The sequence below is a fragment of the Pistacia vera genome, unplaced genomic scaffold (genome assembly GCF_008641045.1).
Source record: "Pistacia vera cultivar Batoury unplaced genomic scaffold, PisVer_v2 Contig246, whole genome shotgun sequence".
Lineage (NCBI taxonomy): Eukaryota > Viridiplantae > Streptophyta > Magnoliopsida > Sapindales > Anacardiaceae > Pistacia > Pistacia vera.
The window spans coordinates 1283415-1310659 of record NW_022196053.1 but is presented as its reverse complement, the minus strand read 5'-3'; the positions used below and the strand labels follow the sequence as shown (position 1 = coordinate 1310659).

At 37.9% G+C, this 27245-nt stretch overlaps 1 protein-coding gene and 1 pseudogene; one reads left to right on the top strand and one right to left on the bottom strand.

Annotated features, from left to right (window-relative positions):
- Positions 1-27245, bottom strand: part of LOC116131946 (patatin-like protein 2) — a 101519-nt gene that overhangs the window by 12395 nt on the left and 61879 nt on the right.
- The window catches only part of LOC116131947, a 39307-nt pseudogene continuing 30068 nt past the window's right edge, over positions 18007-27245 (top strand).

Below are 27245 nucleotides of genomic sequence, written 5' to 3'. Positions count from 1 at the left end.
CTTCCCATTGTTGGTTATTATTGTGTGTGGAATCCCAAACCGATAAATTATGTTCTTATAGACAAAATTATTCAACTTGTTTGACGTTATTGTTGTCAGTGGTTCGGCTTCCGCCCACTTGGTGAAATAATCCGCGGTAACTATCGCAAACTTAACGCCCTCTTTTCCCTGAGGAAGTGGGCTGATAAGGTCAATGTCCCAGATCACGAATGACCACGGGTTTGTCAGAGTGGTCAATTTTTGTGGTGGAACTCGCAGAATATCTGCAAATTTCTAGCATCTATCACATCTATGGACATAGTCTGCTGCATCATTATAAACTGCTGGCCAGTAGTATCCCTAGCGGAGTACCTTGTAAACTAGAGATCTGCCCTTTGCGTAATTTTTGCAAATTCCCTCGTGTATTTTCCTCATAACATAATTTGCATCCTTATGGTCTATACATCGTAGCAACAGTACATTGAATTCTCGCTTGTACAATCTATCATTGATGAGCATGTACCAAGCTACCTTCACGTAGAGTGTTCTAGGTTCGGTTCTATCTTCTAGCAGTGTGCCATTCTTCAAGTAAGCGATGATTGCATTTGTCCAACTGTACCTTTGACTTCTGGTAAACACTAGGCCTTGTAAAGCGGGGATGCTTGGTTTTAGGAGGAATTTTACTGGGATCGAATCGACCTTCTCATTGTTCATTGTTGGGGCCAAGCGAGCTAATGCATTTGCCTGCGAGTTTTTCTCTTTGGGATCTGGTGAATGGAAAATGATCTAAACTATCTAAGCTTGATCTCTACTTACAAAAGGTAGGATGCCATCCTATCTTCCTTTGCCTGGTATTCCTCGGTAACTTGATAGACAATGACCTATAAGTCATTGTAGATTTTGATGGACTCTGCCCCCTTTTCCTTGGCGAGATGGATACATGCAAGCAACGCCTCATACTCACCTTTGTTATTGGAGGCATTGAACCCGAAATTTACTACAGCCCTAAGTGGGTCTCCCTTTAGGCTCTCGAGCAATAGGTTCATTTTTGCTTCCTTTTCATTCAGGGAGCCATCTACGTATAGAGTCCATAGCCATAAGTCGTCAGTCTTTGGTTTCTGTTGCTCAATCTCTGACGGGCTTAGCTTGACCTTTGGTTGATAGGAGAACTCGAATATAAAATCTGCCACGGCCAGGCCTTTGATTGACGTCCTCAGGATATACCTGATGTCATGTTGACTCATCTCCATCGTCCACTAGATTAATCTACCTGATGCCTCAGCTTTTGCATTATCTTCTTCAATGGGAAGTTTGTTAGCACGTGGATGGAGTATGCCTGAAAATAGGGTCGCAGCTTTCTGGCAGCAACAACAAGGGCGTAGACAAGCTTCTCCATCTCTGGATACCTTGTCTCTGTGTCGAGTAGTCTTTTGCTTGCATAATACACTAGCTATTGTATTCCTACCTCTTCTCATATCAACGTTGCGTTGACAGCGATCTGACAAGTATAGTAGTAGTGGCTCACCTTAGATGGGTTTTGACAATATGAGAGGCATTCCGAGGTGTTTCTTCAGCTCTTGGAAGACTCTTTCACACTCTTCTATCCATTTGAAACCTTTCTTGCCCTTCAAGGTCTCAAAGAATGGTAAACATCTATCCGTGACTTAGGAAACAAACCTGCTGAGCGCGGCCACACGTCCAACCAGGCTTTGTACCTGTTTTATGCTGGTTGGGCTTTTTATGTCGAGCAAGGCTTGGATCTTCTCCAGGTTAGCTTTTATACCCCGTTGGTTCACTAGGAAACCTAAGAATTTTTTGGAGCTCACCCTAAAAGCATATTTTAATGGATTGAGCTTCATTTGATACTTCCTGAGGATGTCGAACATTTCCCCCAAGTGCTCAATATGGCTTTCAACGACCTTTAATTTGGCGAGCATGTTATCGATGTACACTTCCATGGAATGACCGATTTGGTTGACGAACATCTTGTTCACCAAGCACGGATAGGTCACCCCAACGTTCTTGAGGCCAAACGGCATAACCCTGTAAAAATAAATTCCATAATGAGTTATAAATGAAGTATGCTCTTCATCAGACTAGTACATCGGGATCTGATTATATCCCAAGTATGAGTCCATAAAGCTAAGCAGTGCATTTTTTACTGTCACATCTATGAGCTGGTCGATCTGTGGTAATGAACAACTATCTTTCGGACAAACTTTGTTCAGATCCATAAATTCGACGCAAGTCTGCCACTTGTCATTCGATATCTTGACTAGGACTAGGTTGACGAGCCAGTTCGGGTATTTGACTTCCTTGATGAAGTTGATTTCCAGGAGTTTGTCAACTTCATCCTTGAGCGCTTGAGAGCGCTCTTATGAGCCGAGCTTGTGCGTCAAGGTTCAACCTGTAGCACATCACCTCAGGGCTGATCCCAACCATATCTGTGTGCACCCATGTGAATACATCAAGGTTCTTCTTTAGGAACCTGACAAGAATTTGGCCATCTTTCTGGTCAAGCTGCTTCCGATCTTCAGCACACGAGTTGGATCCTTCTCGCTAATACTTATTTCTAGTAGCTCTTCAGTTGGTCCCGTCGCGGGCTCTTCTTTATGGATGCGAGGATCTATAGTGTCTTTTAGCGGTCCGGGGTTTAGCTTGGATTCTGTGATGATCATTATTTTTGGATGTGGCCATTTCTGTGCAACATTTATAGCCTGATTATAGCACTCTCGAGATTCCTTGGTGCAGCTCCTGATTGTCGTGACTTCCCTAGAAGTTGAAAATCTCATCGCTTAACAGTGCACCGATGTAACTACACTTAAATCATCCAAGACTGGCCTTTCAAGGATGACATTATACATGGTCAAGCAGTCCACAACCAAGAATTCAACCATCACATTTTTTACCTTCGGCTCTGCCCCCAAAGTTACGAGAAGGTTGATAGTACCCTTAGGAACTAGGTCATCCTCGGTGAACCCATAAAGCAGTACAGCGCATGCTCACAAGTTCCTTTCTATGAATCCCATTCCTTGGAAGGCTCCCAAGAAAATGATGTTTGTTGCACTCCCATTGTCGACCATAACTCTTAAAACCCTTGCATTGCTAATCCTGGCCGCGATTACAATCACGTCATGATTATCATGAGGGGATGTTTTACACTCATCAACTGTGAACCCCACTACCTCGCTTTCTTGTTTGGGCCATTTGGGTGGTTTTTATTCACAACTCATTATTCGGGAAACTGAGTTTGTTTTGGCCTCCCAAGCGTATTGCTCGCGAGCTCATCTCGAGCTTCCCGCTATATCTGGTTTTCCATAGATCATATTCATGAAGATCTCATTGGGGTTTGGCGGAGCCAGTTGAGTCGGGGTCTGTGTCTGACTCGAGATCTGGCTATTTTACTCGTCAGGATTCTCTCGAGCTGGTGCCCCTCATCCTATTTGGAGTGGGCAACCTCTTTGCCTCTCGGGATACTTCATAGATGTGGGCAATGTCTTGAGTGAGGGGGTATACTCTGCATACCACGGGAAAGGCTACCTGTCTCTATGGTTATCTACTTTCTGTTTCTTTGGAAACCTGTTGCAATCCCTGTCACCACAATCATTGCCCCCACGCTTATCCGAAGGGCGATCTTGTCTTCTGTCCCACCCCTCTCCCTCACATCGAGCTTCTAGCTAGTGCTGCAACGAGCTTTCTACTCGTTGGTGCTTCGTAGTCATTTGATAGAATTTGGCCAGGCTCACATGATCTTCACTCTGGAGTTCTTTCCACAGCTCTGTGTTAGGTCTGATCCCTACGATTAGTAGGGTCCGAATGGATTCTTCAAGGGTATCAACGACCTTTGTCTACTCGTTCTAGAACCTCATTAAATACGAGGTTAGTGATTCGTCCCGCTCTTGGCGAATGTTGCTCAAGTAGCTGAGCGGCATTATGAACTATCTCCTCGCCTAGAATTGTTGTAGAAATAGTGTAGAGAATTGTTGCCAAGATTTGATGGAGTTCGCTTTAAGCCGCTTGTACCACCTATTCGCATCCCCAACCAATGTGACTACGAAGCACCGGCATTTTGCTAAATCACTGACCTGGTGTAGCTCCATCAGGTCATAGGTGATCTCTAGGGTCTCCTTTCCCATCAAACTTGCTCTCTGTTACCCTGAACCTTTGTGGGAGCAGGGCTTGGCAAACTTATTCCGTAAAGGGGAAACTTACTATTTCCTCCGCCAAGTTGTTCTGGCGAGCTTTTAGATCGTCGAGCATCCTTTGCATATGATCTAAATCTTCACTTTGGTTGCCCTGGTTGACTCTGTTAAGCTGTACCTTGAGCAAATGAGTTCACAATTCTATTGCTTGTGAAGCTCCTTCGGTGTGCACGTTGATGTGCGAGGACAAGTCATGATTACGGATGGGTATAGGCCGAGGACCCCATTCCCTATCCCCATCCCCGTTATCCACTTCCATGACCATCCCCGGCCCGTCCCTGCTGTAGGCAAGGATTTTTCTCATGACCGTCCTCGACCCATGGGGATGGAATCACTCCCATTCCCATCCCGGCCCGATGAATGGGGCTTCGCAAGGAATTCCCCTGGCAAGGATTTATCCCCTTGACAGGGATTTTTGCCCCGTGTAGATCAAAACTTTATGCATGTTTTCACGAGAATAATATTAAATTATTTTAATTGTGAGAAACTAGCACATTGGCAGGTATTATATTTGACAATTAACTACTTAATTTCAGTAGTTAATTCTTGTAAATTTTAAATTAAGATTTAAAAAGCAATACATAACTACCAACATAAACTAATTTAATTGTTACTAAGTTAGTGACACCTTTTCTATATAGTATTAAATAGAGGAATTCATATTCCACTTTCTAATGCTTTATGTTGCCGAGGCATTGTAATGTGCCACTGAAATAGTTTCATCTCTTAAAATTCATAAAATAAATACCTAAAAGAAAATTTCGCTGAGAATTGATATGAATATGGTGAATAAGAACAATTTCTTGGCAAAAATTGGAACATGCTCATGGATTTCAAAGCAATAAAATATAAACATTCTTCAGGCTGAGACATAAACCTCATAATATACTCAAATCATCCATTGCGACATAAACCTCATAATATATTGGTTTGGTAAATTGTAATAATCTAATCAAATTTACTTTTGGGCCATATATTATTATTTTGTGAAATTCACAAAGTAATAATAAATATATTTAATTATTTGACTCCCTCGTTTAAATTATTTTTCTATAAATTTAATACAAACATTAGAAAGTGTTATAAAGTAAATATCATAAATTTAGATATATTACTTAAAGCTATGATTTAAACTCTAACTTTATATATAATCTCGGAAAGAGAACAAAAACATACATAAAATTATCCAAAAAGCGAGGCGGGGTGGGGATCGCACTATCCCCATCCCTGGGTGTTGGGATTTTTCTGAGGACCATCCTCGGCCCTATCCCCGAATTTTTCAGGGATTCCCCGCCTCATTCAGGCTGGGTCGGGTCGGATCCCCACAGGGCCGAGGCAAACGCCCATCTCTAGTCATGATGGTTGGGTTGGTAGGTGCTATCATGCTCGTAAGTACGTTGCTCCCGACATCGGTCATAACTATTGGAGTAGGTGCCCTACAGCCAATCAATTATTATGGAATTGACTCTTTGTGATAATATTTATTAATCAATAAAAGGCATTATCTACTATATCATGTAAAACATAGTTGTATGTATTGATATATGTCCTTATAATGGTAAAACTGTAACGAAGGTATCAAGTGTTTCAAATCTCGATAGTGAGAACCTTATGAGCACATATGGTGGCCATTCTAGAAACATTCGTAGCCCCAGTATTGATTTGACCAAGGGCACAAATAATACGGTAAGGTTATCATAGTGTTGAACGACCTTGTCCAAAGGCAGTGACTGATCTCACTTGTCAAGGTTGTTTGGTGACAACTTGATGCAACACATGGGTGCTTACTATAGGCAAGTTCACTAGATTGACCCACCAGATGATTTCATATGGATGGTAACCCCAGTGTCTATAGAACAAATCTTCTAACGAATGGTGGTGCATGTAATCCTTAGACTTGAGAGCACCTAAGCGCCTTGCGCACCGATTGGTGTAGTTTGACACTAGCCCAACTCAGTTCTATTCAGAGCTATCAATACAGTAGTGATTGGCTACATCGAGGAGTGTATCAAGATTATGGTGGATCGACAGAGGATTCATCACTCCCAAGTATGGAAAAAGATATCTCACGGTGCAATTCAGTTAATGACAATGACAGTAAATTTGTGATCACAGTGGAATTGAGTTGTTGCTCAATCCAATTCATTATTCTGGTCATTGGTTTAGTAACTGAATATAAATATATCGAGAGTAACTTAGGTTGACACTATTTCTATGCCATGGTCTCAATGAGATAACAGATGATGAAAGGATTTTATTGTACGGTAACCATATCGTTGACAGGTAGCTACTTCGCTGAATCCGAATCTATCAGGTGGCCATGATGCCTTGTTAGGGGCAAATCTTGGTCCATGTGTAGTGAGACGATTAATTTGTGTTGAGATATTACACACTGCTAGTATGATGAGGAGCCTACAGGTCACACACATAGAAGATAATTTAAGAATCAGTTTGTGAGAAGGGTGTTTTTGTCTTTTTAGGCAAAAGGGTATTTTGGTAATCTCACAGTGCAATTAAATTTGCTGAGGTTGTTGCCTTTATTTAATTTGATATTAAAATTAAATAAGTGAGATTATATTTAAATATGTATACGTGTATATTTAAATGAATTATTGTTATTGTTAAATGTTAATATATTTTATGTATATTAATTGAATTTAATTGAAATAATAATAATTAAAATTAAAATATGTAAATGGGGCTGTTTGGACATAGGGGTTGTTTGCGTTGGTGCCTAAGCCTATACCTAAGTGGAATAGGGTTTCACATGCTCACATGCACTATATAAGTGCATGTGTTCTATGAATTAAAGAATACTTTTCATTTTAAGTCATTTTATATCATATTCATTGAAAAGCTTCAGCCCACTCTTTATCCCATGCCACTTTACTTTGAATGAATCAAATTCATTTGATTCTTGTTCTTGATTCTTGAGGCTAAAGAGGATCTAGCAAATCCCTCTTAGCTCTTCGGGTTATCTTCATGTGGACTACCGCTGGTTCAATTCTACTTTGAATCGGTAGCAAACCCAATCAGAGACAAGTTCGAAGGAGTCTCCAAACATGCGTATGAACTCTTATCTTTACTCTAGTTGTTCATATTACTACAGAATGTTTGATTTAACATATTATCTGTAATATTTGTATCTTAATCTTGGCTTAAAATGGAATTGATCGCTGTTTTATTTTTGTTTTTCCGTTGCCATGGGTTAGATCATTTCCTAACAGTGGTATCAGAGCCTAGGGTGCCAGATTTACAGTATAATGTTTATTTGATAACATGTTGATTTTTTAAATCTGTCTAAATTTTGCTCAGAGAGCATGTTTTGAGAAATCAGTTGATTCAATATACTTGATTAATTAATCTGTTGATGATCTGCAAGATTGGTGAATTGGGAATTGGATTTTTGTTTAGATCAGATTATGAGATTGACGACAATCGTAGTCCAACGTGAGGACTATCGAAATGCGCGCTCGCCGCAACAATATAACACATTGCTGCGACGATCGCACATTGACGCGTGCGTGACGATGACCAATGTATGTCGCAGCAATATAACCCATCATTGCAGCGAGTGTACTTTCGAGTGCGCTAGGGCCAAAGTGAAAAGTTTTAGAACTTTTGGTCAAATGGAGATCTGCAAATTGTCAAAGGGTAATTAATAATTCACCCACCCAATTCAAAAATTGATTGTTTTTGAATGAATGCAATGTACTAGTTGAATATTGCATTGTGCCCGGTACTTGAGACTTAGACCTATGGTGAATGTTTTAAAATTTTTGGGTATGTATGGTTGTAATTTTTAAATAGGGTCTGCGTGTCCTGCCTTTCTCCCCTTCTAGATGTACATTCTTTTCTCATCTTATTTCCCTTGAATGTAAATCGAGGTTTCTAAATTTATTGATGTAAAGATATTTGTATAATTATTTTCACTGTAAATTTAGAATGATGCTTTTGTAATGTACTTGAAGACGGATCAAGGAAGAGACAATCATACTTGAAGACTCAAGATTTTATTGCAGGGTCCCTAGGTGACCTACTAATTCCTCTAAGCTTGAGGAAATCGGTTTTAGGTGGGCCATGTACCAATATGTTTAATATTTTGTTTAGAATGCATACTAAGGTTGAATGTTCAATAGTATGTCAAACAATGTCATTCTAACAAATATAATAATCTGATGAGACATTAAATAAAACCCTCAATTAAAGTATATTAAGTTAAGTATGCCTTCCATCACCATGGTTTTAATCAAACCACTATTTGTTAGAACCTTGTTCGCCAAAGTGAATGGCACACTTCTACCAATGGGAGGTTAAAATTCATTGGAGTTTTCCTTAATGGTAATGGGTTAACTTAAAATGACTGTTTTGTTTGTTCGCCAAAGCGAAGATTGATAAACGAGTCATAGGCAAAGTAGAGAAGTACAGTCATTGAGTGTACATGGCGACATATAGTGTCCACTCTACTGATATTGAGAATCACACTTGAGGACGATGGCTAGGCCATTGGATTGTGTGATTGGCTTGCTGGCTTTTTCACATTTGAGGTTGATAGTGGGAGCTATCAACTGGTGTGGATTAAGTTTGTTAGTCCACCTAATCAACCCATTTTCGCTTGTTCATCAAAGCGAAGGTTTAAATGGGCTAGATCGAATCTCAGTCCACTAGGAAAGCCAATAGGCTTTCCCTAGTTAATGGTGATGGCTATTGACTGGAGAAAAATAGTGGGAGCATTTGTTTAATAAAAGGCTTTATTAAATAAAATAAACATTGTAATAACGGTTACTTATTCTGCACTTGTAGATTCACTTAAAATTGAGCAAAATGATCCCAATGTCACTGCGACAAATCATCAAATTGGGAGAGAAATGGAATAGTGAGAATTTCGTTGACTGGAATAGAAGTATAAACGATATACTTCAGTCAAGCAATAGATTATACACCATTGAGCAAGCTTTATCACCAGAGCTTGCTAATAGTTCTATCCATGAGACTGGGTATGTATATGTGAAGCATACACATGATGCGAAAGTAGAAATAACTAGATACATTGTGCTTGCATCAATGACACCATTACAGCAACAACAGTGCCAAAAAATGGATTTAGTTTCTATTCTTCATTTTCTTCAAAGAAATGAGAAGCATATGGTGTCTCGGTCTCTATTCAGATGCAAGATGGAAAGGGTACCAAAATCGGCGATCATATGCTCAAATTGACCGAGTATATGAACAAGCTTGAGATTTTGGGATGTGAACTTAATGAGGGTTTAGCGATAGACCTCATATTATAGTCTTTGCCAAGTTCTTATTCTTAATTTGTCTATGACTTCATTAAGGATGATAAGAAGAACACCCTTTCCGAGCTTCTACATATGTTGAAGGCTACAAAGTGAGGCGTGAAAATGTCAAAAACGTTGACATTGGTTGAAGCCAGCTCAAGTGAGAAGGCAAGGGCTCATAAGTCATTGGAAAGAACTATTGTAGAAAGGAAAGGCGTTTGTCCTCACTGTGGGAATCTCAGCCACCAGAGGAAACATTGCAAGACCTTCCTAGCAAAAGGGAAAAAGAGTGTTACTTCTTCGCCAGGTACGTTCTTGAGATTAACTTTTCCCATTAACATCTTGGGTTATTGACACAAGATGTGATACTCACATTTGAGTGACGTGTAGGGACTACGACAAAGTAGATTGCTAGTCAAAGGAGAGGTGGACCTACCAGTTGGAATTGAAGAATGTGGTGCTGCATTTGTTGTAGGATCTTATCATCTGATTTTGCCGATGGGCTTGTTTCTCAGAACTTGTGGATTATTGTGATCTTTCTTTAGTTTCTAGAAATTATATTTATGTGTCCACTTATGACAAATGAGAATATTACTTTACTAATGGATTATTATCCTTCAATGTAAATAATATTTTTTATGGAATTGTTTCATAATAATATGTTCTTAAGATAGACAATAAGGATAATCTCAAAATGACAACTATGCCAACTGTGGAAAGTTGAGCTGAACATACCTAAAGGAATGTGGGATAGTATTAAAACTACATCTTCGTGTACACCCCAGCATAATGGCGTATCTAAAAGAGGGGATTAGGAGCTAACTTGATATGGTTAGATCCTTGATGAGTTTCTATTATTTGTCCACATATTTCTAGGGTTGTGCCCTAGAGACTACAACTCACGTACCAAACTGTGTGCCGTCAGGGTCTGTAGATAAGACTCCATATGATCAATGGAGTGGGCAAAGGCCCAACTTGTCTTATCTAAGGATTTGGGTTTGCAAAGCTTATGTCTAGAAATTAACTTCGAACAAGTTGTGCCTGAAATCCTATATATGTATATTCATGGGATATCTTGAGAAGACCAAATGATACTATTTCTATCATCCAGAACAGCGCAAAATTTTTGTTGGTCGTACTGGTGTCTTCCTAGAAAATGAATTTTTCTAAGAAGTACTAGTGAGAGAAAAGTGTTTTTAACCACACATGGTGTCTATCTCTCTATGAATGTGTTTTTAACCACACGATGAGAGAAATAGAATAAAGAGGATCTCACATGCTTTAGCAAGTGATCCATCTTGTATGCTCAGATTGATATCTAATGTGCATTAAGCACTTGTAGTGATATCAATCAGACTAAAGTGAGCAATGCCATGTTGTATGCTCGGATTGATGTCTCATGTGCACCAAGCACTTGTAGGGGATATCAATCAGATCCAAGTGAGCGATGCTATGTTTGCATGCTCAGAATGATATCTCATGTGCATTAAACACTTGTAAAAGATATCAATAGGATCTAAGTGAGCAATATGTTATGTACTTAGATTGATGTCTTATGTGTATTCAACACTAGTAGAAGATATCAATCAGATCCAAGTGAGTGACACTGGATGAGTGTCAATGGACATCCTTAAGTACTTGAAAATGCTTAAGCATATGTTCTTGGATTATGGAGGGGAAGATGAGCTCATTGTAAGAGGATACTGTGATGTTATTTTCAAATAGATAAAGATGATTATAGTTCGCATGCAATTTGGGATTGTATATTTTGCCTCAATGTAGCTGCAGTGAGATAGAAGAGCTCGAATTGGTGTACTGTAGCGGATTCTAGAATTGATGCCAAGTATATATTGCCAAAAGATAGTGACTGATCTCACTTGTCAAAGTTGTTTGGTGAAAACTTGGTGTAACACATGAGTGCTTGCCATAGGCAAGTTCACTAGACTGACCCTTCAGAGGATTCCATATGGATGGTAACCCCAATGTCTATAGAACAAATCCTCTAACAAATGGTGATATATGTGATCCTTAGACTTGAGATTACCGAAGCTCTTTGTGCACCGATTGGTGTAGTTTGACACTACCCTAATGCAGTTCTATTCAGAGTTGTTAATACATTAGTGATTGGCTGCATCGAGGAGTGTATCAAGACTATGATGGATCGACAGAGGATTCATCACTCCTGGGTATAGAAGAAATTATCTCACGGCGCAATTCAGTTAATGACAATGATAGTAAATCTATGATCACAATAGGATTGAATTGTTGCTCAATCCAATTCATTATTCTAGTCATTGGTTTGGTGACTGAATATAAATATATCGAGAGTAACCGAGGTTGACACTATTTCTATGCCATGGTCTCAATGAGATAACAGATGATGAAAGGATTTTATTGTACGGTAACCATATTGTTGACAGGTAGCTCCTTCGCTGAACCCGAATCTATCGGGTGGCCATGATGCCTTGTTAGGGGCAAATCTTGGTCTGTGTGTAGTGAGACGATTAATTGGTGTTGATCGAGATATTACACACTGCCAGTATGATGAGGAGCCTACAGGTTACACACATAGAAGATAATTTAAGAATCAGTTTGTGAGAAGGGTGTTTTCATCTTTTTAGGCAAAATGCTATTTTGGTAATCTCACAGTGTAATTAAATTTGCTGAGGTTGTTGCCTTTATTTAATTTGATATTAAAATTAAATAAGAGAGATTATATTTAAATATGTATACGCGTATATTTAAATGAATTATTGTTATTGTTATTGTTAAATGTTAATATATTTTATGTTTATTAAATGAATTTAATTGAAATAATAATAATTAAAATTAAAATATCTAAATGGGGATGTTTGGACATAGGGGCTATTTGGGTTGGTGCCTAAGCCTATTCCTAAGTGGAATAGGGTTTCGCATGCACTATATAAGTGCATGTGTTCTATGAATTAAAGAATACTTTTCATTTAAGTCATTTTATATCATATTCATCGAAAAGCTTCAGCCCACTCTTTACCCCACACCACTTTACTTTGTATGAATCAAATTCATTTGATTCTTGTTTTTGATTCTTGAGGCTAAAGAGGGATTTGCTAGGCTAAAGAAGATCTTGCAAATCCCTCTTTAGCTGTTGGGATTATCTTCGTGTGGACTATCACTGGTTTGATTCTACTTTGAATCGGTAGAGAACCAAGTCAGAGACAAGTTCGAAAGAGCCTCCAAACGTGCGTATGAACTCTTATTTTTACTCTAATTGTTCATATTACTACATAACATTTGATTTAACATATGATCTGTAATATTTGTGTCTTGATCTTCGCTTAAAATAAAATTGATCGCCGTTTTACTTTTGGTTTTCCGTTGCCATGGGTTAGATCATTTCCTAACAATAACTAGAAGGATTGCCGGATTGTTACACATGGCTCGCTTCGTGGGTCTATGAAGATCGATCTGGTCTTAGGCATGGGTTAAAACCGGAACGCTAACGCTAGGGATATCATCGAGGTTCTCGATTATGTCTATCACCTACGCTTTCCCTCAGTGGCTACTTCTCTTATCGCCTCCCAGGACTCATGCTCGTGTGTAGAGTGTTGCCTGCAAGGCTGGAGGTGTTGATCGCCCCTTAGCGATGACAAAGCGAACTGTCCACCTGTAGAATTCATACCTGTTGGGGTGGTGTTGGTGAAACGCGGCTGGTCAAGGTTCTGGGCAATTGGTTGTTGGTTCCTCAGCTCTGCCACGTTCTGTTGCACCACCTATGCAACCATTGTCCTGATCATTTCTATCAATTGACCATTCTCGGGGTCTGATGTCTCGACCCCTTAGTTGTTTGCGATGTGCTGAGCTAGCGGCATGGGTGGTCGATGCCTAGTGTTCTGCTGTTGCATCTCCTGATGGGTGGTTTCCACGTTCTCGTGATTTTCGGTGATAGTTCTTGATCTGGTGAACACCATTTTGATCCTAGGACAAGTAAATTGCGGTGAACATTTGCTAGAATCTTCAAGATATTGGCGGAAGGCCCCCATTCTAGCACCAAAATGTTGTTATAGAAATCTGTACCAACCAACGAAATCCGATCGACCTTGCCAGGATCAGAATTAATGTGTACATGATTAAGAATAATCAACAATGTATGTAAACGAATGCAATAAAATAAAGACAATGAGAATTTCAAAGTGGTTCGGCGAGGTTAAACTCCGAAGTCTACGTCCACTGTTTTTGTATTTGCTGTGAGAGCTTATAATATAGTTCCTGTGTGGAATTCGTAACCTCTTCCTCATCGTTTGAGCGGGTTTATATACAAGATTGATACAAAGAAATTAAAGAGCGAAATTAAGAGGATTGCAATTAATCTGAATAGCAATTCCAATATTATCGCGTTTGGGCATTGTGATTGCGCAGTGATCACGGTTGATCTAATCATTCCCGTAATATCTAAGATTTGAAATAATCTAGAGGTTGATTGAATAATTTCTTGAATTGTCCGCGACTAGCTTGTGCTGGGTCAAGCTTTGATGAGCTTATGTTGGGCTAATCAATTATTGTTGCTGAACTCATTCTAGATTGAGCTATGTCCTTGCGTTGGCCCGAGCATGGCCTATATATATATAAAAGAAAGAAATTAAAGGGGTTTAACAATTTACAATAATTAGATACCGGTATCTCATGATATAACAACATATACTTTTATGAACTTTGCACTATAACATTATGTATTCAAATTGATTAACAAAAGAATGAATAAATTACATAGACCTTCTCGTTTGAATTTTTATGCTAAATAGAATAAACAATAACTCGAGTTTATTTGACTAATTAAAAAAAAAATGATATAACTAGTTGAACAATAATATTGTTTACTTTAAATTTGTCACCCTTCCATGCGGTGATTTTAGGTCACGAGTTCACTTTTCCTTGGAGAGAATTTCTGGAAATCTGGATATAAACAAATATATGTACAAAAATTAGTAATGATTTTAGGTTTACTTGTATCATGACCAAAAATTAGGTATATATGCTAATACTGATTATTATAGAAAACATAGTACAAAAGTAGTAAATACCTCTTTAGTAAGTATGATGAGAAAATAAGTCATTGATGTACAAACTATCGATGACTTGCATCATTTCCTTTCTTTATTCATATTTAAGTTCACGATGATACCTCTGTTGGGGGAAGATTTTGGGGCAATGGTTTAGATAGAAGTCCTTGATATCTTTGGCAGCAAACAAAGGACGGTTTTGTTCATTTGGGGCTGTTAGCGTGGCGGTTACGAGGCCACCTGTGCTAGTTCCAGCAATCACGTCAAAGTAGTCCGCAAGTCTTGCTTCCTCACCATCCAGTTTCTGTTTATAACAAAGCATTTTCTAGTTAATATTAAAAAATAAATAAATAAAATTATAAAAGTTTCACCTGTAGAGCATTTTTAGCTGAAGCTCGGACTCTAAGAAGGCAAGGATAGTTGCCGGGATAACCCCTCTAATTCCACCTCCATCAATGCTGAGAACAGTTATCAGGTTTCCATAAATTGGAGGCTGTAGGGGTGGGGGTGATTTTGGAGTTTCCATGTGAAATTAATAAGGCAATTAATTTGTCTAACTGAGAAAAACTAAGTTAACAACACGCTTCTCATATGTTGGCATTTTTTTTTTTGGGGGGATAAGTAGTACCATTAGAATTTCTTCCGAAGAAAGAATATGAAGCCAAAAATACTTGGGTTGATCTTAGGTTAATATGACTAATGATTTCCATCCGGAAAGAAGGTCAAACCATATTATGGAACATTACAGTTTTAAAGCACAAAATTTTATGTCTTTCCTATCACTTGAAATATTATTCATGTATTTGTTGTTATACAAAGCATTAACAAAATGCAAGAAATAATCTAATAGACCTGGTGATAGAACAAGGAGATTATTTTCTAAAAGCAAAAGAAGATTTAACCATATATATAAATTCAAGCAGAAATAATTTATCTGTTTGATTTTGATTTGAGTTGAGGTCAGGAGTTAGCCGTACGGTTTGGTGGCGGGTGTTACGTGTACGTATCGATCCCCTCTTAATACTACACGTAAATCGTGATGATGCCTTGAGTTCGATATAGTTAAGGTAGTGGCTGATCATTTTAATTATATTCTATAATTTGTCTAACTGAGAAAAACTAAGTTAACAACACGCTTCTCATACATGACATAAGAAGTGGAGAAGCTGGATCGTTTTTCTTTTTTTCTTTTTTTTTTTTTGGGGGGGGGGGGGGGGGGGGGGGGGGGGGGGTAAGTAGTACCATTAGAGGAGGAAAGAATATATAAAGAGGTCATAAAAAAATTAGTCATCCTATCTCAGGACATGCCCTATTAGTAATGTAAATAATCTTCTTCAAAACATGTACTTGTATAATTGAATCATATATCTTATTATTAATAGTATAGCTTTGATTCATTAGAAGCTAATGCCCCCGGGTTTCAAAAATACTTGAGTAAATAAGAAAGCAGAAATAATTGTTTTCTTTTGATGAAACCCTTAATTATTTTCTCTTCATATTATAGAATTGATGAAACACTGCCGATGTATACAGATAAGGGTCATCATCTGGAGGACATTAATCTTGATTAGAATACTTGACTGCTGATGTTTAACCATGTGAATTGCATGCATTGCACACATAGCAATCTTCTGGTCCGACTTTGATTCAAAAGTTTGAGCCGCCCTGTTTACTTTACTTCAAGAGCTGCCACATAGTTGTGCTAATCTCGGTTCCCTCTGTCCCGTATTTACTTAGGGCTGCCACGATATATTTTATTCGACTTTGCCCAATTTTTATTCGAACAAAATAAAACAAACGTTTAACTTGATTTCTGTGAGATTATATTGAATTTGTTTATTCCGTCAACTGTGTAAGTCTCACAAGCATCAGTCGTGATGCTTAAGTCGTCACTTCCTAGGATAAGGTTAATCAAAGATGCAGATGCTACCAACTTCCGTACTGGCTTTCTTTAATCATCAACAGTTGAAAATGGGAAAAATTATCGTCATATATAGTTTTATAATAAGAAACGTTCTATTGGCCACGGCCTTGTACAAAACGTACCCATTTATTACCCAAAGGAATCAAAGAAGTATCGATCCATAGTTTTTATATATGATTAACTTCTGCTCTTGATGTTCTGTACGCTAAATAGTTGTTTGAACAATTAGTTGAACATGATTAGCAAGATAATTTATTTTTATGAAGATGGGAAAATATGTAGACAGGTTTTCTAAAGGAATTAAAAATCAAATAGTGCTCCCTGATGTCAATTATAGTACTACACTGTCAGATATATAGAAAATGCTGGATAAAGGTATTCGCAGCTATAACTGCAAGTTTGGTTTCAATAATTTTATTTACTTTTTCATTCATCTTTTAGCGTTGGTGAGATTCAATCCTTTGTGGTTCTGATGACTTACAGATCCTATTTCTCAATCAATCTCCAATCGAGCAACTTTAGAACAAATTAAAGAAATGGAGGAACAGCGACAAATAAATCAAGCAAAGAAATAAGAGAGAAACAGAGAAAGCACTGTAGCAGCAATATCTTGTTCCCCCCCTATAGTATGGTATAACCATTAGCCAAGATACCATGAATTTTGCCGTAAAGCCACCCAAAAGTGAAACCGTACACTTAAAACTGACCATCGATTTCGTTTTCTTCTCTCCTTTCTGGCAGAAGAATAACAAGAATTAATTATTAGGAACTACCAATCATCTAGGGTTTTCTAAAACTGTTAGAGAGTCACAGGTCCGGAATAGGACTTTTTTTTTTTTTTTCTCTTTAGCCCTTAGTTTTTTCACGTAGAATATATTAATTAGTGAATTTTCATCTTGTTGAAGTTATGTCCTGGCATAGTTAGTTGGTTGCATAAATGGAATTTTTTCACACAATTTTTTTTTTAATTAAAATTAAAGCAGTTGACACATACGAAGTTTTCGTAAGTAATCTTCGCCTTAATTGACTTTTAAATTTAATATGATTTATGTTTTTCTTATATTTGACGTGCTGCCTTTTACGAATAAAAATTAAGGTATTAAATAGATAAAAGATTAGTTTTCTTGCCGCTAATTTTCGAAGGATGCTGCATTTTATAAATAAACATATAAACAAAGCCATTTGATGGGGATAATGATAAAAAGTTGAAAAAACAGCAATTCCCTTTATGATCTAGCGACCCTAGTTATATTGTCACATTCCTACCTACAATTCTCTGCAAGTCAGGAGTCTCAACTACAATTCTCACATTTACTGATACTATGCAATATATTCATACGAGCAGCATGCGACACGCTTTGAGTACTATTTACTTCGCACTTCTCCGGAATTTTCTTATGACAGAGGAACAAGTTACCGGTCCATTTATTAAAAAAGAATTATATGTCAGTCAAATTCGGAGCACGTTTATCCAAAGATACGATGGGCTCTATGAAATGAGTAGGATGAAGAGTCTATAAATACCTAGCATGGTTTCCGAATATTGAGCATTCAAAAGGGCATCATATAGAACTGATCATTCTCTCCAAGGCTCTTAAAGACTTGTACCTCAATTGTTTCTCTCTTAAGTCTCTTAAAACCCCTTTCTCCTCATCTCTGTTTAGTTTATACCTTGATTTTAATTGATTTCTCATGGAAAAAACAAATGCAGCCCTCGAACCTCCAACTTATGGAAACCTAATCACTGTTCTTAGCATTGATGGGGGTGGAATAAGAGGACTTATCCCAGGAACCATCCTTGCTTTCCTTGAGTCTGAACTTCAGGTAAAATGTGCAAACTATTACCTTCGAGTGAAACTATGGCTTTTAATAATCACTTTCTATATAGAGCACAAATATTCACGTAATCACGTTGATGCATGAACCGCTCATGCATGTCAAACAATATCAATCTCAGAAGGCGTGTCAACTATGATACTAAACTATGTTTTTTAACTGTTGCATCGTCTTGAAGGTTTGTATTAAGTAATTTAATTTGAAGGTTACCTTACCGTACTAACTATTGATTATTTAATCGCGCTTGCAGAAGCTTGACGGTGAGGATGCAAGAATCGCGGATTATTTTGATGTGATTGCAGGGACAAGCACAGGCGGTCTTGTGACTGCCATGCTGACTGCTCCAAATGAAAAAAAAACCGACCCCTATTTGCGGCCAAAGATATCAAGGACTTCTACTTAGATGAGTGTCCCAAAATCTTTCCCCAACCTAGGTAACGATTAATTATATTGTCTTGCTCTGAGTATCGAGTTTAAGGTTTTATGGTTAATCACAAGCGTTTTGTATTTTTTATTTTTTTCTCCGTAAACAACAGTATTCCATTATTTACAAACGCTAGGAAGGTGATCAAAGCTCTGGCAGGACCAAAATACGATGGAAAGCATCTTCATAGAATTATTAAGGAAAAACTAGGAAATGCAAGACTTCACCAGACATTGACAAATGTTGTGATCCCCACTTTTGACATATTGTGATATGAAGTGTAGGTGCCAGACTTTAAAGGAGTCTTCTGTTGGTTCAAGAGTGTTTAGTTTGAGGGGAAATATTGTGATATGAAGTGTAGGTGCTAGACTTTAAAGGAGTCTTCTGTTGGTTCAAGAGTGTTTAGTTTGAGGGGAAATATTGTGATATGAAGTGTAGGTGTCAGACGTAAAAGGAGTTTCTGTTTTCTGTATTCGCATGCTCTGTTTTGGTTTCTATTACAGTTTATGCTTTGTTTAGTTTGTAGAAACTTGGGGTGAAATTGTAAGAATAGAAAAGATGACTTGGGTTATTTTGTAAACTATGATGAGTTATGTAAACGGTGCGTTTTAGACACCATCAGCATTATAAGTGTGTCTGCACAAGATTCAAACAGTTAATGAAAGCACTTTACCAAAGAACGTAGAGTTTGTTATATCAACTACTCTGTTTCTTCTCTGCATTTTTCGTTCATTTCTTTGAGCTTTCTTCTTGAAATCTACATGGTATCAGAGCCTCAGACACACGTCAATGGCAAATCTGAATCCTGAATTTTCTGATAACGTCTCTAAAGCAGATATGGAGTAGTTTGGTAATGCAAGCGCACAGACCCAAGCAGCTCAACCTTCACTTCCCACGCTGACTGTGAAATTGACTGACAGAAATTACAATTACTGGCGTTCACAAGTTCTACCAGCACTGATATCTCATGAATTGGATGGTTTTGTAACTGGTGAGAATCTTTGTCCTTCAATCTTTAAATTTGAGAAAACAGTAGGAAGTGAAGATTTGATTAAGAAGCCAAACCCTAAGTACCATATGTGGAAACGGACTGACCAATTCTTAGTGAGTTGGCTGATTTCTTCCATCTCTGAGTCAATGTTTAGACAGGTAGGAAAATGTCATAGTGCGTATGAAATTTGGAACACTTTGGAATTACATTTTCAATCTTTCTCTAAAGCTAGAACCTTGTATTTGAGAAACTTGTTACAGACAACTAAAAAAGAGTCACAGAGTATAAATGAATATGTTTTGAGAATGAAGGAATTAGGAGATGAATTAATTGCAAGCGAAGTGAATATTGATGATGAAGAACTGCTTCTGTATATATTGGATGGTCTTGGACCAGAATATGATGCCGTTGTGGCAAATCTTCAGTCAAATAGTAGCCATGCGACACTTCAAGAAGCAGAGTTCCTTTTGCATAAATATGAAATGCGTTTAGAAAGACAACATGGTGCAATGATGAATTTTCATGAGCATTTATCCTCTGCCTTAATGGCTTCTAGACAAAAACCCCTTGAAACTGGTTCAAGTCTGAATTTGACTTCACCCGGAATGCCTTTACACTATCCCTCTAGTGGAGTTCAACCAACTGCAGCTTATCCTAGTGTTGTGTCTCAGCATGTAATGCCTCAACAAATTCAGACTAATTTTAGTGAATCTCCAATTCTCTCTCAGTATAGTGTAGGGAATCAGATGTCAGGAGTTTTCACTGCTGAACAAAATAGTTTTCCCTATAATCCTACCTCACATGTTATTCCTGGGAGTGTACCTTTCTTTAATAAAGGAAGAGGACGAGGTAAATGCTATTTTAAGCCAAGATTGGTTTGTCAAGTGTTTGGAAAGACAGGGCATTCGGTACTGCAATGCTATTATCGTTTTGATCATGATTATCAAGGGTTCACAGCAGCTAATTCTAATTACGAGCACACAGGTCACAAACCTCCTGGTTCCTCTTTCCCTATAAGGCCAAATGAACCTGTTCAAGCTCTATTTGCTTCCAACTCCATGTTGCCAAAGAGTGCTCATAATTCAATTGCTGGATATCATGATTACTCAGCATATAGTTGTCCCTCATTGACTCAACAATATCCTGGTCAAATATTTGCTCATGGTGGTACTCCATCAGCGTCACAAATTGCTGGTCCTGTGCACTCCACATCACACTTATCTGCTTGCCATCAACCTGCAAATAACTCACCATATGGTCCTGCTGTTAACACTGACCATTCTGGTTTTGCATCTCAGCAAGTCTCTGCAAATGTTAACTCATCTTCAGGAACTATTGGACAGTTTATTGCCACTCCTCAAACCATTAATGATCAATCATGGTATATGGATTCAGGGGTTTCCAATCACATGATAGCTGACCCTTCAAACATGGTGGTCAAATCCAACTATCCGGGCAGCTCTAAGGTACAGGTTGGCAATGGAGACTCATTACCTATCACACACACAGGTATGATGTTCCTGCCCTCATTTGATTCCTATAGGATTGTGAAACTTCAGAACATATTATGTGTGCCTAAGATAACTAAAAATCTGCTAAGTATTTCATAAATTACCAAAGATAATAACGTCATAGTTGAATTCCATGCTGAATATTGTTTGGTAAAGGATAAGCGCACTCAAGCTGTGTTACTACAAGGTGTAGTTAAAGATGGCCTATATCAGTTAGTTGTTCCAACAAAAACTTTCCAGAAATCATTGCAATCCTCTGATGCCTCCACTGAAATAAAGTCTGTAGTTCCAGCCTCAGTAATAAAGATTGCAGCTCCATATTCAGTCATAGTAGAACCTTGTTGAGTCCAAGATGTTTCCAAGGCTTTTACTAGTTTAACTCATGATGTCCCTGCTTGTAATAAGAAATCTATAGTTCCTGATTCTGCCGAGTTATGGCATGCCAGGTTAAGGCATCCAAGTGCTAAGACACTTTACTCTGTTTTAAAGAAACTGAATGTAAAAGTTCCTGATGACAGTAATAAAAATTTCTTTTGTGAAGCCTGCAAATTTGGCAAACTACAGTAGTATCATTTTCCTAGTTCCACCTCAAGAGCAAAAATCCCATTAGAACTTGTTTATTCTGATCTCTGGGGACCAGCTCCCATGTTGTCTAGTGAAGGGTATAGGTATTATATAATTTTTGTGGATGACTACAGCCGATACACATGGATTTACCCTTTGAAACTTAAGTCGAAAGCTTGTAATGTATTTATGCAATTTCATGTCTTTGTTGAAAATCAACTTGGACTAAAATCAAGTGTCTTCAAACTGATTGGGGTGGGGAATTTCGACCCTTTTTTCAGTATTTGCAGCAACATGGTATTCAATTTCGACATCCTTGTCCTTATCTCCATCAGCAAAATGGGAGAGTGGAGAGGAAACACAGATCCATTGTTGAGTTTGGTCTATCTCTTTTGGCCCATGCTTTCATGCCTCTCAAATTCTGGTGGACTGCTTTTGCCATAGCAACCTTTTTGCTAAATAGGCTACCTTTAGCAGTAATTGATGGTGCCTCACCTTATGAACTCATTTTTCAACAGGAACCCTCTCTTACTGATCTTAAAGTATATGGTTGCAGTTGCTATCCGTTTCTTCGGCCTTATCAACAACATAAACTGTCTTTTCATACGGAGGAGTGTGTATTTTTGGGGTATAGTCTTGATCACAAGGGTTACAAATGTATGGCTTCCTTTGGACGTATTTACATCGTCAGACAAGTTAAATTTAATGAGACTGACTTTCCTTTTAAATCTGGATTTCACAATAAGGACTATCCAGCTTCTGTTTCAAATGACATCTTCATTGCTCCAGTTGGTTCAAACTGGTCCTTACCACAGGCTGTAGTTGATGCTGATTCTGTTTTATTAAATCACACTGACTTACCTTCTCCCACTAATGTTGTTGCAGGCTCTCCAGGAGTTACTTTTGATGACTCTTCAGCAAGAATCAGCAATGTTAATACTGTGCTTGTAGGATCGTCAGAAGTCAGATCTGCAGACTCTTCAACAAAAGACTTGAGTGATCACCCTTCCTCTTCCAATATCCAATTAGAGGTTGTTCTACCTTTTCCAGCCCCTTCCGCTTCCAGATCAGTGAATATCGACACAAATGTTCATCATATGGTTACCAGATCCAAGTCTGTGAAAGACCAGCATGCATGCATGAAGAGTGGTGGAAATGCAGAAGAAAGCATGAAAGCATGGATTAAAAAAAAAAAATTGTTTACATGCAAAGCTTGGAAAAGAGATTATACCTACTCCTTTGCTTTGGATTGATGAAGATTAGCCTCAAAGTAATGAGACCTCCATACTTTAACACCACCTTGAGAGGTTTAGAGAGTGGTCGTGGCTTTTAGAGAGAGTTTTAGTTTTGCTTTGAGTGAACAATGTGTGTTATGAACAAAAATGCAACCTTTTGCATTTATATATACTTGGGCAATTTTGCAATTATTTATTTTTCACTTCCAAGCCCAATAAAATCTTATTTTATAAAGGGACCCCACGAATTTATTATGCTACCCTTTGAATAATCAATATTATTCAAGGGCCCATGTAAACTAAACTAGTTTACATTAACAACCCATAAATTTACCCTTTTACCCTTTAACTATTAAAAGGTAATTTTTGTTTATCTCATTAATCTTAACACTTTAAGATATAATAATTAAATATAATTAATTATTGCTTGACCATTTTAACCCTTAAAATGTCACAAATAATTTTCTATGTAACTATTACTATAGAAATCCCGTTATTACCCTCGGAAGGTGCTAGCCCTCTTCGGACAATCATTTCTCTCTCTCATCCTTCTCTAACTTCTCAAGGCTATTGGTGTGACCATGTAGGTCCACCATGGATTAGCCGTGAGCCGGTTCTGGATGAATCTGAAAACCGGTCCGGAGGCCCAATGACTATGGTAAACATCTAGCAATGTGCCATAGTCCCTAAACCACGATGAAGAAATACTTCATCGAACCAATTTTAGATCATACATACCATGCAGGTAAAGTCCCTCCATTGAGATATCCTGATCGAGCACAGATTCATGGAATGTCAAAATCCTAAACTCGATCTTCTATCGAATCGTCGATCAATATGTATGGAACTCGTCATCACAAACTTGCTTTTGTATGACTAATAATAAACTCTGGCCAGAGATTCTGATTTCTGACATTTATCGGCATTCGTCTAGGAACTCGAATCCGGATGGAGTTAGCGGTACTTCCGATCCTATATTTTCGAGTCAATATATCCCCTCTTGACCATCGTTCGTTTTCACATATGAACAACGCATGACCAAATAAGCTTTATCATACGTAACATGATTAGTCTCGTACTTATACACTGTATGAACCATACGCATCCGTATCGGATCCGACTACAATGTCTCAGGTCAAAGGACTACATCATGCACTGATATAACCAAACGATAAATCATTGACTACATGCTTTTCCAAGTGATTTTTCATTATTTGGTCATGTTTGAAAAACAGTTCACCAACTACTAATCCATACCAATGCCCTAGTGACATGACTATCATCATCATCCGTACTTATATCAACTCATGATATCTTTTGAAAGCATCTGATATGCCTACTGTGCAATATAGTTGCCCAAATTATATTGCTTCCATAAGGAACCCTTTTCGATAATTCATTTACCAATTAAATGAATCATCTGGACAATTCATATACATACTTTATTTTAAATGCATGACTGAATAAAGGAAGCAATTTATATATATGAATTGAAGAACTCTTTCTTCTATTATTTATTATATATAGATACAAGATAAAATGCTCTGAAACCGACAACACGAATGGTTTCTAGGGCATACACTAATATACACTAACAGTCTGCAGCAGCTCAAGCTTTGTTTTCTACACATACAACTTCACCACAGTTGAATAATGCAAACCATGCTACTGATCTGGCTAGTTCACCATCTTCCACCTCTCCTCCAACTTCAGCTGTTCCTACATAACTTCAGTCCACTGCAACAACTTTAGCTGCTTCTAATGTGGCTACACAGATTCAGTCCACTGCAGCACTTTCAGCTGCTCCTAATGTAGCTACACAGTTTCAGTCCACTACAACATCAACTCCCACTGCAACATAAACTCTGACATATATTCATACGATTCTAAAGGAACTAAAAACTGCTAAAGAAGCCTTGGAGATTCCAGAATGGAGATAGGCTATGGAAGCTGAGTATCTAGCTCTCATGAAAAATAATACTTGGGAAATGGTACCCTATGAGGATGGAATGCATGTTGTAGGCAGCAAATGGGTCTTTAAAACGAAGTTGAATTCTGATGGATCTTTACAAAAATATAAGGCTCGATTGGTGGCCAAGGGGTTCCAACAAACTCCTGGTCTGGACTATTTTGATACATTTTCTCTGGTAGTGAAGGCAACAACCATTCGTATTATGTTCTCTTTGGCTATCTATTATGATTGGGGAATCCAGCAAATTGATATTAATAATGCGCTTCTCAATGGTGAGTTGGCAGAAAAAGTTTACATGATGCCACGAATTGGTTTTTCTGAAGGTTCTCAATCATAGCAAGTTTGTCATCTTCATAAGGCCTTATATGGCTTAAAACAAGCCCCAAGGGCATGGTTTGATAAGTTAAAAGGTGCTTTACTGACCTGGGGTTTTGTTAACTCTACCTCTGATGTAAGTTTGTTCTACTACAAAAGAGATTATGATGTGATTTATTTGTTAGTATATGTGGATGATATATTGATAACAAGGAATAATTCTTCTCTAATTGACCAAGTGGTAAAGGATCTTAATAATCAGTTTTCTCTCAAGACAATGGGGGTTGTGCACTACTTTTTGGGTTTGAGGTTCAAAGAAATCACTCTGGTTTGCTGCTTACTCAGAGTAAATATGCCCAGGAACTGCTAGAAAAGGCTCGAATGGCAGATTCTAAGCCATGTATCACGCCAATGGCCACAGATTCCAAACTGGTGAGAGATGTTGGAACTTTGTTTGATAATCCTACATTGTTTCAAAGCATAATTGGTGGTCTTCAGTACTTAACTCTATCCCGACCAGATTTGGCTTTTACGGTTAACAAATTGAGCCAGTTTTTATCTAATCCAACTGAAGCTCACTGGACTGCTTGTAAAAGGGTCTTACGGTATATCAAAGGTACCCTAAACTATGGACTTGTTTTTAAAAGAACCAAAGAGTTTAATATTGAAGCATATGCCGATGCGGATTGGGCGAGTGATGTGAATAATAGGAGATCCACTAGTGGGTATGCTGTTTTTCTTTCGGGTAATCTAGTTCAGTGGAGTTCCCGAAAACAGAAAGTTGTTTCACTTTCTTCCACTGAAGCTGGATATAGAGCTTTAAGTCAAGCAGCCACTGAAGTTGTATGGACTCAACATCTTTTTAAAGAACTTGGGATTGAGGTTAAAAATGTACCAGTCATATGGTGTGATAACATGAGTGTTGGTGCACTCTCCGCAAATCCTGTGTTTCATGCAAGAACTAAACACATCGAAATTGATGTTCATTACGTGAGAGAACTAGTAGCTCGAAAATAGCTGAATGTACAATATGTAGCTTCAGAATTTCAAAAAGCTGATGTCTTAACAAAATCTTTTCCTGGTAATCATTTTGGTATGCTGCGTACTCAGCTGAATGTGGTCTGTGATCTACCAGAGTAATGCTATTGCAGTGGTGTAACTCGGTTTGTTCAGCTATTGATAATTGTTTGTTTTCTGCCAAAGTCATGTTCATGCAGTGGTGAAATATAGTTGTTCTTGCAGTTGAATGTTGTTTGTTCTTGCAATTGAATGTGGGTTGTGATCTGCCAAAGTAATGCTATTACAATGGTGTAACTCAGTTTTGTTCTTGCAGTTTAATGGTGTTTGTGATCTGCAATATCAGTGGGGTGTAACTCAGTTTTGTTCTTGCAGTTTAATCGTGTTTGTGATCTGCAGTATCAGTGGGGTGTAACTTAGTTTGTTCTTGCAGTGGTGTAACTCAGTTTTGTTCTTGCAGTTTAATGGTGTTTGTGATCTGCAGTATCGGTGGGGTGTAACCTAGTAAGGTGCTTCCGGACATAAGCAATTCTCAAAATCTAGAACAATTCTAAGATTTCTTAGCCAATCTTTTAGGTTGGGTTCGGTTAACATGTTATTGTCCATTATCTAGGAGAGCATTGTTGGCCATTTTTGATTTATTATCACAAAGATGAAATGCAAAGAAAAGTAAATTTATTAGTGTCTTGTAATCTTTTAAACCTTTTAATGTATAATCAAATTAGCTCCACTATTTTATTCGAGTCCTACACTCCCTTAAAGAGGATCCGAAAATTTTCGTTGGATTTAATTCTGTGGGGAATAATTCTTATCAAATTCAATTAACCTCACATAATAGAATTCTTGGTTAATTAAGTCTAATAAGTAGGAAACTCTTTTTCCTTTATATCACTATATAAGGTTGATTCATATTCCTGTCTAGCTTCAGATACCCACATAATAGAATTCTTGGGACCC